Consider the following 16,614-nt stretch of genomic DNA (forward strand, 5'->3'; position numbering starts at 1 on the left):
TTCGATTTTAAGCACTTTTTTACTTTTTTATACACTCCATTTCCTCGACACTCTATTCTAAATCATCATGCCTAATCATTCCCCACAAAAGTTTCGAAAAAGATGGACAGTTACTCAATTTTATTAGCACGTGCTTCAAACGTCCCGAATTTGTGGTTTTCGAATTAGGGAGTCGATTTGAAGAACTTTTTTTACTATTTTATACACTCCGTTTCTTCGATATTCTATTCTAAATCCTCATGCCAATTCATTACTCCAAAAGTTTCGTAAAAGATGGCCAGTTGCTCGGGTTTATTAGGACGTTCTTCAAACGTTCTGAGTTCGGGGTTAACCAATTAGGGTTTCAATTTTAAGCACTATTTTACTTTTTTGCACACTCCCTTTCTTCGACATTCTATTCTAAATAATCATAACTAATCATAACTAATCATTCCGCACAAAAGATTCGAAAAAGATGGACAGTTACTCAATTTTATTAGCACGTGCTTCAAACGTCCCGAATTCGGGTTTCGTTTTATACACTCTATTTCTTCGACATCAAGTCTAAATCATCATAACTAATCATTCGCCACAAAAGTTTCGTAAAAGATGGAGAGTTACTCGGTTTTATTAAGCGTGCTTTAAATGTCCCAAATTCGAGTTTTCCGAAATAGGGTTTCGATTTTCAACACTTTTTTACTGTATTATACACTCTGTTTCTTCGACATTCTATTCACTATAATCATGCCAAATCATTCCCCACAAAAGTTTCGAAAAAGATGGACAGTTACTCGGTTTTATTAGGACGTGCTTCAAACATCTCGAATTCGGGGTTTTCGAATTAGGGTTTCGATTTTAAGCACTTTTTTACTGTTTGATACACTCCGTTTCTTCGACATTCTATTCTAAATGATCTTGCCTAATCATTCCCCACAAAAGTTTCGAAAAAGATGGACAGTTACTCGATTTTATTAGCACGTGCTTCAAACGTCCTCAATTCGGGGTGTCCGAATTAGGGTTTTGATTTAATCGCTTTTTTTACTATTTTATACCCTCTGTTTCTTCGACATTCTATTCCAAATCATCATGCCTATCAATCCCAACAACAGTTTCGAAAAAGATGGACAGTTACTCGATTTTATAAACACGTGCTTCAAACGTCCCGAATTCGGGGTTTTCGAATTAGGGTTTCAATTTTAAGCACTTTGTTACTGTTTTATACACTCCGTTTCCTCGACATTCTATTCTAAATCATCATGCCTACTCATTCCCCACGCAATTGTCGAAAAAGATGTGACTCGGTTTTATTAGCACGTGCTTCAATCGTCCCGAATTCGGGTTTCCGAATTAAGGTTTCAATTTTAAGCACTTTTTTTTACTGATGTATACACTTCGTTTCTTCGACATGCTATTCTAAATCATCCTACCTGATCATTCGCCTCAAAAGTTTCACAAAAGATGGACAGTTACTCGGTTTTGTTAGCACATGCTTCAAACGTCCTGAATTCGGGGTTTCCAAATTAGGGTTTCGATTTTAAGCACTTTTTTACTTTTTTATACACTCCATTTCCTCGACACTCTATTCTAAATCATCATGCCTAATCATTCCCCACAAAAGTTTCGAAAAAGATGGACAGTTACTCAATTTTATTAGCACGTGCTTCAAACGTCCCGAATTTGTGGTTTTCGAATTAGGGAGTCGATTTGAAGAACTTTTTTTACTATTTTATACACTCCGTTTCTTCGATATTCTATTCTAAATCCTCATGCCAATTCATTACTCCAAAAGTTTCGTAAAAGATGGCCAGTTGCTCGGGTTTATTAGGACGTTCTTCAAACGTTCTGAGTTCGGGGTTAACCAATTAGGGTTTCAATTTTAAGCACTATTTTACTTTTTTGCACACTCCCTTTCTTCGACATTCTATTCTAAATAATCATAACTAATCATAACTAATCATTCCGCACAAAAGATTCGAAAAAGATGGACAGTTACTCAATTTTATTAGCACGTGCTTCAAACGTCCCGAATTCGGGTTTCGTTTTATACACTCTATTTCTTCGACATCAAGTCTAAATCATCATAACTAATCATTCGCCACAAAAGTTTCGTAAAAGATGGAGAGTTACTCGGTTTTATTAAGCGTGCTTTAAATGTCCCAAATTCGAGTTTTCCGAAATAGGGTTTCGATTTTCAACACTTTTTTACTGTATTATACACTCTGTTTCTTCGACATTCTATTCACTATAATCATGCCAAATCATTCCCCACAAAAGTTTCGAAAAAGATGGACAGTTACTCGGTTTTATTAGGACGTGCTTCAAACATCTCGAATTCGGGGTTTTCGAATTAGGGTTTCGATTTTAAGCACTTTTTTACTGTTTGATACACTCCGTTTCTTCGACATTCTATTCTAAATGATCTTGCCTAATCATTCCCCACAAAAGTTTCGAAAAAGATGGACAGTTACTCGATTTTATTAGCACGTGCTTCAAACGTCCTCAATTCGGGGTGTCCGAATTAGGGTTTTGATTTAATCGCTTTTTTTACTATTTTATACCCTCTGTTTCTTCGACATTCTATTCCAAATCATCATGCCTAATCAATCCCAACAACAGTTTCGAAAAAGATGGACAGTTACTCGATTTTATAAACACGTGCTTCAAACGTCCCGAATTCGGGGTTTTTGAATTAGGGTTTCAATTTTAAGCACTTTGTTACTGTTTTATACACTCCGTTTCTTCGACATTCTATTCTAAATCATCATGCCTACTCATTCCCCACGCAATTGTCGAAAAAGATGTGACTCGGTTTTATTAGCACGTGCTTCAATCGTCCCGAATTCGGGTTTCCGAATTAAGGTTTCAATTTTAAGCACTTTTTTTTACTGATGTATACACTTCGTTTCTTCGACATGCTATTCTAAATCATCCTACCTGATCATTCGCCTCAAAAGTTTCACAAAAGATGGACAGTTACTCGGTTTTGTTAGCACATGCTTCAAACGTCCTGAATTCGGGGTTTCCAAATTAGGGTTTCGATTTTAAGCACTTTTTTACTTTTTTATACACTCCATTTCCTCGACACTCTATTCTAAATCATCATGCCTAATCATTCCCCACAAAAGTTTCGAAAAAGATGGACAGTTACTCAATTTTATTAGCACGTGCTTCAAACGTCCCGAATTTGTGGTTTTCGAATTAGGGAGTCGATTTGAAGAACTTTTTTTACTATTTTATACACTCCGTTTCTTCGATATTCTATTCTAAATCCTCATGCCAATTCATTACTCCAAAAGTTTCGTAAAAGATGGCCAGTTGCTCGGGTTTATTAGGACGTTCTTCAAACGTTCTGAGTTCGGGGTTAACCAATTAGGGTTTCAATTTTAAGCACTATTTTACTTTTTTGCACACTCCCTTTCTTCGACATTCTATTCTAAATAATCATAACTAATCATAACTAATCATTCCGCACAAAAGATTCGAAAAAGATGGACAGTTACTCAATTTTATTAGCACGTGCTTCAAACGTCCCGAATTCGGGTTTCGTTTTATACACTCTATTTCTTCGACATCAAGTCTAAATCATCATAACTAATCATTCGCCACAAAAGTTTCGTAAAAGATGGAGAGTTACTCGGTTTTATTAAGCGTGCTTTAAATGTCCCAAATTCGAGTTTTCCGAAATAGGGTTTCGATTTTCAACACTTTTTTACTGTATTATACACTCTGTTTCTTCGACATTCTATTCACTATAATCATGCCAAATCATTCCCCACAAAAGTTTCGAAAAAGATGGACAGTTACTCGGTTTTATTAGGACGTGCTTCAAACATCTCGAATTCGGGGTTTTCGAATTAGGGTTTCGATTTTAAGCACTTTTTTACTGTTTGATACACTCCGTTTCTTCGACATTCTATTCTAAATGATCTTGCCTAATCATTCCCCACAAAAGTTTCGAAAAAGATGGACAGTTACTCGATTTTATTAGCACGTGCTTCAAACGTCCTCAATTCGGGGTGTCCGAATTAGGGTTTTGATTTAATCGCTTTTTTTACTATTTTATACCCTCTGTTTCTTCGACATTCTATTCCAAATCATCATGCCTAATCAATCCCAACAACAGTTTCGAAAAAGATGGACAGTTACTCGATTTTATAAACACGTGCTTCAAACGTCCCGAATTCGGGGTTTTTGAATTAGGGTTTCAATTTTAAGCACTTTGTTACTGTTTTATACACTCCGTTTCTTCGACATTCTATTCTAAATCATCATGCCTACTCATTCCCCACGCAATTGTCGAAAAAGATGTGACTCGGTTTTATTAGCACGTGCTTCAATCGTCCCGAATTCGGGTTTCCGAATTAAGGTTTCAATTTTAAGCACTTTTTTTTACTGATGTATACACTTCGTTTCTTCGACATGCTATTCTAAATCATCCTACCTGATCATTCGCCTCAAAAGTTTCACAAAAGATGGACAGTTACTCGGTTTTGTTAGCACATGCTTCAAACGTCCTGAATTCGGGGTTTCCAAATTAGGGTTTCGATTTTAAGCACTTTTTTACTTTTTTATACACTCCATTTCCTCGACACTCTATTCTAAATCATCATGCCTAATCATTCCCCACAAAAGTTTCGAAAAAGATGGACAGTTACTCAATTTTATTAGCACGTGCTTCAAACGTCCCGAATTTGTGGTTTTCGAATTAGGGAGTCGATTTGAAGAACTTTTTTTACTATTTTATACACTCCGTTTCTTCGATATTCTATTCTAAATCCTCATGCCAATTCATTACTCCAAAAGTTTCGTAAAAGATGGCCAGTTGCTCGGGTTTATTAGGACGTTCTTCAAACGTTCTGAGTTCGGGGTTAACCAATTAGGGTTTCAATTTTAAGCACTATTTTACTTTTTTGCACACTCCCTTTCTTCGACATTCTATTCTAAATAATCATAACTAATCATAACTAATCATTCCGCACAAAAGATTCGAAAAAGATGGACAGTTACTCAATTTTATTAGCACGTGCTTCAAACGTCCCGAATTCGGGTTTCGTTTTATACACTCTATTTCTTCGACATCAAGTCTAAATCATCATAACTAATCATTCGCCACAAAAGTTTCGTAAAAGATGGAGAGTTACTCGGTTTTATTAAGCGTGCTTTAAATGTCCCAAATTCGAGTTTTCCGAAATAGGGTTTCGATTTTCAACACTTTTTTACTGTATTATACACTCTGTTTCTTCGACATTCTATTCACTATAATCATGCCAAATCATTCCCCACAAAAGTTTCGAAAAAGATGGACAGTTACTCGGTTTTATTAGGACGTGCTTCAAACATCTCGAATTCGGGGTTTTCGAATTAGGGTTTCGATTTTAAGCACTTTTTTACTGTTTGATACACTCCGTTTCTTCGACATTCTATTCTAAATGATCTTGCCTAATCATTCCCCACAAAAGTTTCGAAAAAGATGGACAGTTACTCGATTTTATTAGCACGTGCTTCAAACGTCCTCAATTCGGGGTGTCCGAATTAGGGTTTTGATTTAATCGCTTTTTTTACTATTTTATACCCTCTGTTTCTTCGACATTCTATTCCAAATCATCATGCCTAATCAATCCCAACAACAGTTTCGAAAAAGATGGACAGTTACTCGATTTTATAAACACGTGCTTCAAACGTCCCGAATTCGGGGTTTTTGAATTAGGGTTTCAATTTTAAGCACTTTGTTACTGTTTTATACACTCCGTTTCTTCGACATTCTATTCTAAATCATCATGCCTACTCATTCCCCACGCAATTGTCGAAAAAGATGTGACTCGGTTTTATTAGCACGTGCTTCAATCGTCCCGAATTCGAGTTTCCGAATTAAGGTTTCAATTTTAAGCACTTTTTTTTACTGATGTATACACTTCGTTTCTTCGACATGCTATTCTAAATCATCCTACCTGATCATTCGCCTCAAAAGTTTCACAAAAGATGGACAGTTACTCGGTTTTGTTAGCACATGCTTCAAACGTCCTGAATTCGGGGTTTCCAAATTAGGGTTTCGATTTTAAGCACTTTTTTACTTTTTTATACACTCCATTTCCTCGACACTCTATTCTAAATCATCATGCCTAATCATTCCCCACAAAAGTTTCGAAAAAGATGGACAGTTACTCAATTTTATTAGCACGTGCTTCAAACGTCCCGAATTTGTTGTTTTCGAATTAGGGAGTCGATTTGAAGAACTTTTTTTACTATTTTATACACTCCGTTTCTTCGATATTCTATTCTAAATCCTCATGCCAATTCATTACTCCAAAAGTTTCGTAAAAGATGGCCAGTTGCTCGGGTTTATTAGGACGTTCTTCAAACGTTCTGAGTTCGGGGTTAACCAATTAGGGTTTCAATTTTAAGCACTATTTTACTTTTTTGTACACTCCCTTTCTTCGACATTCTATTCTAAATAATCATAACTAATCATAACTAATCATTCCGCACAAAAGATTCGAAAAAGTTGGACAGTTACTCAATTTTATTAGCACGTGCTTCAAACGTCCCGAATTCGGGTTTCGTTTTATACACTCTATTTCTTCGACATCAAGTCTAAATCATCATAACTAATCATTCGCCACAAAAGTTTCGTAAAAGATGGAGAGTTACTCGGTTTTATTAAGCGTGCTTTAAATGTCCCAAATTCGAGTTTTCCGAAATAGGGTTTCGATTTTCAACACTTTTTTACTGTATTATACACTCTGTTTCTTCGACATTCTATTCACTATAATCATGCCAAATCATTCCCCACAAAAGTTTCGAAAAAGATGGACAGTTACTCGGTTTTATTAGGACGTGCTTCAAACATCTCGAATTCGGGGTTTTCGAATTAGGGTTTCGATTTTAAGCACTTTTTTACTGTTTGATACACTCCGTTTCTTCGACATTCTATTCTAAATGATCTTGCCTAATCATTCCCCACAAAAGTTTCGAAAAAGATGGACAGTTACTCGATTTTATTAGCACGTGCTTCAAACGTCCTCAATTCGGGGTGTCCGAATTAGGGTTTTGATTTAATCGCTTTTTTTACTATTTTATACCCTCTGTTTCTTCGACATTCTATTCCAAATCATCATGCCTAATCAATCCCAACAACAGTTTCGAAAAAGATGGACAGTTACTCGATTTTATAAACACGTGCTTCAAACGTCCCGAATTCGGGGTTTTTGAATTAGGGTTTCAATTTTAAGCACTTTGTTACTGTTTTATACACTCCGTTTCTTCGACATTCTATTCTAAATCATCATGCCTACTCATTCCCCACGCAATTGTCGAAAAAGATGTGACTCGGTTTTATTAGCACGTGCTTCAATCGTCCCGAATTCGGGTTTCCGAATTAAGGTTTCAATTTTAAGCACTTTTTTTTACTGATGTATACACTTCGTTTCTTCGACATGCTATTCTAAATCATCCTACCTGATCATTCGCCTCAAAAGTTTCACAAAAGATGGACAGTTACTCGGTTTTGTTAGCACATGCTTCAAACGTCCTGAATTCGGGGTTTCCAAATTAGGGTTTCGATTTTAAGCACTTTTTTACTTTTTTATACACTCCATTTCCTCGACACTCTATTCTAAATCATCATGCCTAATCATTCCCCACAAAAGTTTCGAAAAAGATGGACAGTTACTCAATTTTATTAGCACGTGTTTCAAACGTCCCGAATTTGTTGTTTTCGAATTAGGGAGTCGATTTGAAGAACTTTTTTTACTATTTTATACACTCCGTTTCTTCGATATTCTATTCTAAATCCTCATGCCAATTCATTACTCCAAAAGTTTCGTAAAAGATGGCCAGTTGCTCGGGTTTATTAGGACGTTCTTCAAACGTTCTGAGTTCGGGGTTAACCAATTAGGGTTTCAATTTTAAGCACTATTTTACTTTTTTGTACACTCCCTTTCTTCGACATTCTATTCTAAATAATCATAACTAATCATAACTAATCATTCCGCACAAAAGATTCGAAAAAGATGGACAGTTACTCAATTTTATTAGCACGTGCTTCAAACGTCCCGAATTCGGGTTTCGTTTTATACACTCTATTTCTTCGACATCAAGTCTAAATCATCATAACTAATCATTCGCCACAAAAGTTTCGTAAAAGATGGAGAGTTACTCGGTTTTATTAAGCGTGCTTTAAATGTCCCAAATTCGAGTTTTCCGAAATAGGGTTTCGATTTTCAACACTTTTTTACTGTATTATACACTCTGTTTCTTCGACATTCTATTCACTATAATCATGCCAAATCATTCCCCACAAAAGTTTCGAAAAAGATGGACAGTTACTCGGTTTTATTAGGACGTGCTTCAAACATCTCGAATTCGGGGTTTTCGAATTAGGGTTTCGATTTTAAGCACTTTTTTACTGTTTGATACACTCCGTTTCTTCGACATTCTATTCTAAATGATCTTGCCTAATCATTCCCCACAAAAGTTTCGAAAAAGATGGACAGTTACTCGATTTTATTAGCACGTGCTTCAAACGTCCTCAATTCGGGGTTTCCGAATTAGTGTTTCGATTTTATTCAAATTTTTACTATGATAAAAACTCCATTTCTTCGACATTCTATTCTAGATCATCCTACCTAATCATTCCCCACAACAGTTTCGCAAAAGATGGGCAGTAACTCGGTTTTATTAGCACGTGCTTCAGATGTCCCGAATTCGAAGTTTCTGAATTAGGGTTTCTATGTTAGGCTAGTTTTTACTATTTTATACACTCCGTTTCTTTCACATTCTATTCTAAATCATCATGCCTAATCATTCCCCACTAAGTCTTCGAAAAAGATGGACAGTTACTCGGTTTTGTTAGGACGTGTTTCAAACGTCTTGAATTCAGCGTTTTAGAATTAGGGTTTCGATTTTAAGCAATTTTTTACTGTTTTATACTTCCATTTGTTCGACATTCTATTGTTAATCATCATGCTTAATCATTCCCACAAAAGTTTCAAAAAAGATGGACAGTTACTCGATTTTATTAGCATGTGTTTCGAACGTCCCTCATTAGGGGTTCGATTTGAAGCACTTTTTTACTATTTTCAACATCCGTTTCTTTGATATTCTATTCAAAATTATCATGCCTAATCATTACCCACAAAAGTTTTGAAAAAGATGGACATTTACTTGGTTTTATTTGCACGTGTTTCAAACGTCCCGAATTCGGGTTTCCGAATTAAGGTTTCGATTTTAGGCACATTTTTACTGTTTTATACATCTGTTTCTTCAACATTCTATACTATATTATCATGCCTAATCATTCCCCACAAAAGTTTCGAAATAGATGGACAGTTACTCAATTTTATTAGCATGTGTTTCGAACGTCCCTAATTAGGGGTTTGATTTGAAGCACTTTTTTACTATTTTCAACATCCGTTTCTTTGAAATTCTATTCAAAATTATCATGCCTAATCATTACCCACAAAAGTTTTGAAAAAGATGGACATTTACTTGGTTTTATTTGCACGTGTTTCAAACGTCCCGAATTCGGGGTTTCCGAATTAGGGATTCGATTTTAAGAACTTTTTAACTGTTTTATACACTCTGTTTCTTCGACATTCTATTCTGAATCATCATATCAAATCATTCCCCACAAAAATATCAAAAAAGATGGATAGTTACTCGGTATTATTAGCACGTGCTTCAAACGTCCCGAATTCGAGGTTTTTGAATTAGAGTTTCGATTTTAAGCCATTTTTTACTATTTTATACACTCAGTTTCTTCGATATTCTATTCAATATCATCATGCCTCATCATTCCCAACAAAAGTTTCGTAAAAGATAAACAGTTACTCGGTTTTAATAGGACATGCTTCAAACGTCCCCAATTTGGGGTTTCCGAATTAGGGTTCGATTTTAAGCACTTTTTTATTCTTTTATACCCTTTGTTTGTTTGACATTCTATTCTAAATGATCATGCCTAATCATTCCACACAAAAGTTTCGAAAAAGATGGACAGTTACTCAATTTTATTAGCACGTGCTTCAAACTTCCCGAATTCGGGATTTCCGAATTAAGGTTCGATTTTAAGCACTTTTTTACTATTTCATACATACGTTTCTTCGACATTCTATTCTAACTCATCATTCCTAATCAATCCCCACAAAAGTTTCGAAAAAGATGGACAGTCTCTCGGTTTTATAAACACGTGCTTCAAACATCCCAAATTCGGGGTTTTCGAATTAGGGTTTCGATTTTAAGCAGTTTTTTACTGTTTTATACACTCTATTTCCTCGACACTCTATTATAAATCATCATGCCTAATCATTCTGCTCAAAAGTTTCGAAAAAGTTGGACAGTTACAAAATTTTATTAGAACGTGCTTCAAACGTCCCGAATTCGTGGTTTTCAAATTAGGGTTTCGATTTTAAGCACTTTTTTACTATTTTATAAACGCCGTTTCTTCGACATTCTATTCTAAATCATCATGCCTAATCATTCCCCACGCAATTGTTGAAAAAGATGTACAGTTACTCGGTTTTATTAGCACGTGCTTCAATCGTCACGAATTCGGGTTTCCGAATTAAGGTTTCAATTTTAAGCACTTTTTTTACTGATTTATACACTTCGTTTCTTCGACATGCTATTCTAAATCATTCTACCTAATCATTCCCCTCAAAAGTTTCGCAAAAGATGGACAGTTACTCGGTTTTATTAGCACATGCTTCAAACGTCCTGAATTCGGGGTTTCCAAATTAGGGTTTCGATTTTAAGCACTTTTTTACTTTTTTATACATCTGTTTCTTCAACATTCTATTCTAAATCATCACACCTAGTCATTCCCCACAAATGTTTTGAAAAAGATTGACAGTAACTCGGTTTATTAGCACGTGCTTCAAACATCCAAAATTCAAGTTTTTTGAATTATGTTTCGATTTAATCACTTTTTTACTTGTTTATACACTCCGTTTCTTCGATATTCTATTATAAATCATCATGCCTAATCATTCCCCACAAAAGTTTCGAAAAAGATGGACAGTTACTCGGTTCTATTAGCACGTGCTTCGAACTTCGTTTCTTCGACATTCTATTCTAAAGCATCCTGCCTAATCATTCCCAAAAAAAAATTCGCAAAAGATGGACAGTTACTCAATTTTATTAGCACGTGCTTCAAATATCCCGAATTCGGGGTTTCCGAATTAGGGTTTCGATTTTAGTCACTTTTTTACTATGTTAAAAACTCCATTTCTTCCACATTCTATTCTAAATAATCCTACCTAATCATTACCCACAAAAGTTTTGCAAAAGATGGGCAGTTACTCGGTTTTATTAGCACGTGCTTCAAATGTCCCGAATTCGGAGTTTCTGAATTGGGGTTTCTATTTTAGGCTATTTTTTACTATTTTATACACTCCGTTTCTTTCACATTCTATTCTAAATCATCATGCCTAATCATTCCCCACTAAAGCTTTGATAAAGATGGACAGTTACTCGGTTATGTTAAGACGTGTTTCAAACGTCTTGAATTCAGCGTTTCAGAATTAGGGTTTCGATTTTAAGCAATTTTTTACTGTTTTATACTTCCGTTTGTTCGACATTCTATTCTTAATCATCATGCTTAATCATTCCCACAAAAGTTTCAAAAAAGATGGACAGTTACTCGATTTTATTAGCATGTGCTTCAAACGTCTGTTTCGATTTTAAGCACTTTTTTACTATTTTCTACATCCGTTTCTTTGAAATTCTATTCTAAATTATCATGCCGAGTCATACCCCACAAAAGTTTTGAAAAAGATGGACAGTTACTCGGTTTTATTTGCACGTGTTTCAAACGTCCCGAATTCGGGGTTTTTGAATTAGGGTTTCCATTTTAGGCACTTTTTTACTGTTTTATACATCTGTTTCTTCAACATTCTATACTATATTACCATGTCTAATCATTCCCCACAAAAGTTTCGAAAAAGATTGACAGTTATTCGGTTTTATTAGCACGTGCTTCAAACATCCCGAATTCGGGGTTAACGAATTAGGGTTTCGATTTAATCACTTTTTTACTATTTTATACACTCGTTTCTTTGACATTCTATTCTAAATCGTCATGCCTAATCATTCCCCACAAAAGATTCGAAAAAGATGGACAGTTACTCGATTTTATTAGCACGTGCTTCAAACGTCCTGAATTCGGGGTTTCCAAATTAGGGATTCGATTTTAAGAACTTTTTAACTGTTTTATACACTCTGTTTCTTCGACATTCTATTCTGAATCATCATGTCAAATCATTCCCCACAAAAATATCAACAAAGATGGATAGTTACTCGGTATTATTAGCACGTGCTTCAAACGTCCCGAATTCGAGGTTTTTGAATTAGGGTTTTGATTTTAAGCCAATTTTTACTATTTTATACACTCTGTTTCTTCAATATTCTATTCAATATCATCATGCCTCATCATTCCCAACAAAAGCTTTGTAAAAGATAGACAGTTACTCGGTTTTATTAGGACATGCTTCAAACGTCCCGAATTTGGGGTTTCCGAATTAGGGTTCGATTTTAAGCACTTTTTTATTCTTTTATACCCTTCGTTTGTTCGACATTCTATTCTAAATGATCATGCCTAATCATTCCACACAAAAGTTTCGAAAAAGATGGACAGTTACTCAATTTTATTAACACATGATTCAAACGTCCCGAATTCGGGATTTTCGACTTAAGGTTCGATTTTAAGCACTTTTTTACTGTTTCATACATACGTTTCTTTGACATTCTATTCTAAATCATCATTCCTAATCAATGCCCACAAAAGTTTCGAAAAAGATGGACAGTCTCTCGGTTTTATAAACACGTGCTTCAAACGTCTCGAATTCGGGGTTTTCGAATTAGGGTTTCGATTTTAAGCACTTTTTTATTGTTTTATACACTCCGTTTCTTTGACATTCTATTCTAAATGATCATGCCTAATCATTCACCACAAAAATTTCGAAAAAGATGAACAGTTACTCAATTTTATTAGCACGTGCTTCAAACGTTTCGAATTTGAGATTTTTGAATTAGCGTTTCGATTTTAAGCACTTTTTTACTATTTTATACACTCCGTTTCTTCGATATTCTATTCAATATCATCATGCCACATCATTCCCCACAAAAGTTTCGTAAAAGATTGATAGTTACTCGGTTTTATTAGAACGTGCTTCAAACGTCCTGAATTCGAGCTTTTCGAATTAGGGTTTCGATTTTAAGCACTTTTTTACTATTTTATAAAATCCGTTTCTTCGATATTCTATTCAATATCATCAAGCCTCACCATTCTGCACAAAAGTTTCGTAAAAGATGGACAGTTACTTGGTTTTATTAGGACGTGCTTTAAACGTCCCAAATTCGAGGTTTTCGAATTAGGGTTCGATTTTATGCACATTTTTTAATGTTTATACACTCCATTTCCTCGACACTCTATTCTAAATCATCATGCCTAATCATTCCGCACAAAAGTTTCGAAAAAGATGGACAGTTACTCAATTTTATTAGCACATGCTTCAAACGTCCCGAATTCGTTGTTTTTGAATTAGGGTTTCGATTTTAAGCACTTTTTTACTATTTTATACACTCCGTGTCTTCGATATTCTATTCAATATCATCATGCCTCCTCATTCCCCAAAAAAGTTTCGTAAAAGATGGACAGTTACTCGGTTTTATTAGGACATTCTTCAAACGTCCCGAATTCGGGGTTTCCGAATTAGGGTTCGATTTTAAGCACGTTTTTATTCTTTTATACCCTTTGTTTGTTCGACATTCTATTTTAAATGATCGTGCCTAATCATTCCACACAAAAGTGTCGAAAAAGATGGACAGTTACTCAATTTTATTAGCACGTGCTTCAAACGTCCCGAATTCGAGGTTTTCGAATTAGGGTTTCGATTTTAAGCAATTTTTTACTATTTTATACACTCTGTTTCTTTAATATTCTATTCAATATCATCATGCCTCATCATTCCCCACAAAATTTTCGTAAAAGATAGACAGTTACTTGGTTTTATTAGGACGTGCTTCAAACGTCCCAAATTCAGTGTTTCAAAATTAGGGTTCGATTTTAAGCACTTTTTTACTGCTTTATACACTCTATTTCCTCGACACTCTATTCTAAATCATCATGCCTAATCATTCTGCTCAAAAGTTTCGAAAAAGATGTACAGTTACAAAATTTTATTACCACGTGCTTCAAACGTCCCGAATTCGTGGTTTTCAAATTAGGGTTTCGATTTTAAGCACTTTTTTACTATTTTATACACTCCGTTTCTTCGATATTCTATTCAATATCATCATGCCTCATCATTCTCCACAAAAGTTTCGTAAAAGATGGACAATTACTCAGTTTTATTAGATCATGTTTCAAACGTCCCGAATTTGGGGTTTCCGAATTAGGGTTCAATTTTAGGCACTTTTTTATTGTTTTATACCCTTCTTTTGTTCGACATTCTATTCTAAATGATCATGCCTAATCATTCCACACAAAAGTTTCGAAAAATATGGAAAGTTACTCAATTTTATTAGCACGTGCTTCAAACGTCCCGAATTCGAGGTTTTCAAATTAGGGTTTCAATTTCAAGCACTTTTTTACTGTTTCATACATACGTTTCTTCGAAATTCTATTCTAAATCATCATTCCTAATCAATCCCCACAAAAGTTTCAAAAAAGATGGACAGTTACTCAGTTTTATAAATACGTGCTTCAAACGTCTCGAATTCGGGGTTTTCGAATTAGGGTTTCGATTTTAAGCACTTTTTTATTGTTTGATACACTCCGTTTCTTCGACATTCTATTCTAAACGATCTTGCCTAATCATTCCGCACAAAAGTTTCGAAAAAGATGGACAGTTACTCGATTTTATTAGCACGTGCTTCAAACGTCCTCAATTCGGGGTGTCCGAATTAGGGTTTTGATTTAATCACTTTTTTTACTATTTTATACCCTCTGTTTCTTCGACATTCTATTCCAAATCATCATGCCTAATCAATCCCCACAAAAGTTTCGAAAAAGATGGACAGTTACTCAATTTTATTAGCTCGTGCTTCAGATATCCCGAATTCGGGGTTTCCGAATTAGGGTTTTGATTTTATTCACTTTTTTACTATGTTAAAAACTCCATTTCTTTGACATTCTATTCTAAATAATCCTACCTAATAATTCCCCACAAAAGTTTCGCAAAAGATGGGCAGTTACTCGGTTTTATTAGCACGTGCTTCAAATGTCCCGACTTCGGAGTTTCTGAATTAGGGTTTCTATTTTAGGCTATTTTTTACTATTTTATACACTCTGTTTCTTTCACATTCTATTCTAAATCATCATGCCTAATCATTCCCCACTAAAGCTTCGAAAAAGATGGACAGTTACTCGGTTTTCTTAGGACGTGTTTCAAACGTCTTGAATTCAGCGTTTTAGAATTAGGGTTTCGATTTTAAGCATTTTTTTACTGTTTTATACTTCCGTTTGTTCGACATTCTATTCTTAATCATCATGCTTAATCATTCCCACAAAAGTTTCAAAAAAGATGGACAGTTACTCGATTTTATTAGCATGTGCATCAAACATCCCTAATTAGGGTTTCGATTTTAAGCTCTTTTTTACTATTTTCTACATCCGTTTCTTTGAAATTCTATTCTAAATAATCATGCCGAGTCATTCCCCACAAAAGTTTTGAAAAAGATGGACAGTTACTCGGTTTTATTTGCACGTGTTTCAAACGTCCCAAATTCGGGGTTTCTGAATTAGGGTTTCTATTTTAGGCACTTTTTTACTATTTTATACATCTGTTTCTTCAACATTCTATACTATATTACCATGTCTAATCATTCCCCACAAAGTTTCGAAAAAGATTGACAGTTACTCGGTTTTATTAGCACATGCTTCAAACATCCCGAATTCGGGGTTAACGAATTAGGGTTTCGACTTAATCACTTTTTTACTATTTTATACACTCGTTTCTTTGACATTCTATTCTAAATCGTCATGCCTAATCATTCCCCACAAAAGATTCGAAAAAGATGGACAGTTACTCGGTTTTATTAGCACGTGCTTCAAACGTCCCGAATTCGGGGTTTCCAAATTAGGGATTCGATTTTAAGAACTTTTTAACTGTTTTATACACTCCGTTTCTTTGACATTCTATTCTAAATCATCATGCCTAATCATTCCCCACAAAAGTTTCGAAAACGATGGACAGCTACTCGGTTTTATTAGCATGTGCTTCAAACGTCTCAAATTCGGCGTTTCTGAATGAGAATTTCAATTTTAAGCACTTTTTTCTTGTGTTAAAAACTCCGTTTCTTCGACATTTTATTAGCACGTGCTTCAAACATGCCGAATTCGGAGTTTTCGAATTAGGGTTTCGATTTAAGCACTTTTTTACTGTTTTATACACTCCGTTTCTTCAACATTCTATTCTAAATCATCATGCCTAGTCATTCCATGCAATAGTTTCGAAAAAGTTGGAAAGTTACTCAGTTGTATTAGGACGTGCTTCAAACGTCCCAAATTCGAATTTTTCGAATTAGGGTTTCGATTTAATCACGTTTATACTTTTTTATACACTCTGTTTCTTCGACATTCTATTTTAGATCATCATGCCTAATCATTCCCCACAAAAGTTTCGAAAAAGATGGACAATT

Source organism: Cucurbita pepo, unplaced genomic scaffold, assembly GCF_057944985.1.
Source record: "Cucurbita pepo subsp. pepo isolate OVF unplaced genomic scaffold, ASM5794498v1 scafford_6, whole genome shotgun sequence".
Taxonomy (NCBI): domain Eukaryota; kingdom Viridiplantae; phylum Streptophyta; class Magnoliopsida; order Cucurbitales; family Cucurbitaceae; genus Cucurbita; species Cucurbita pepo.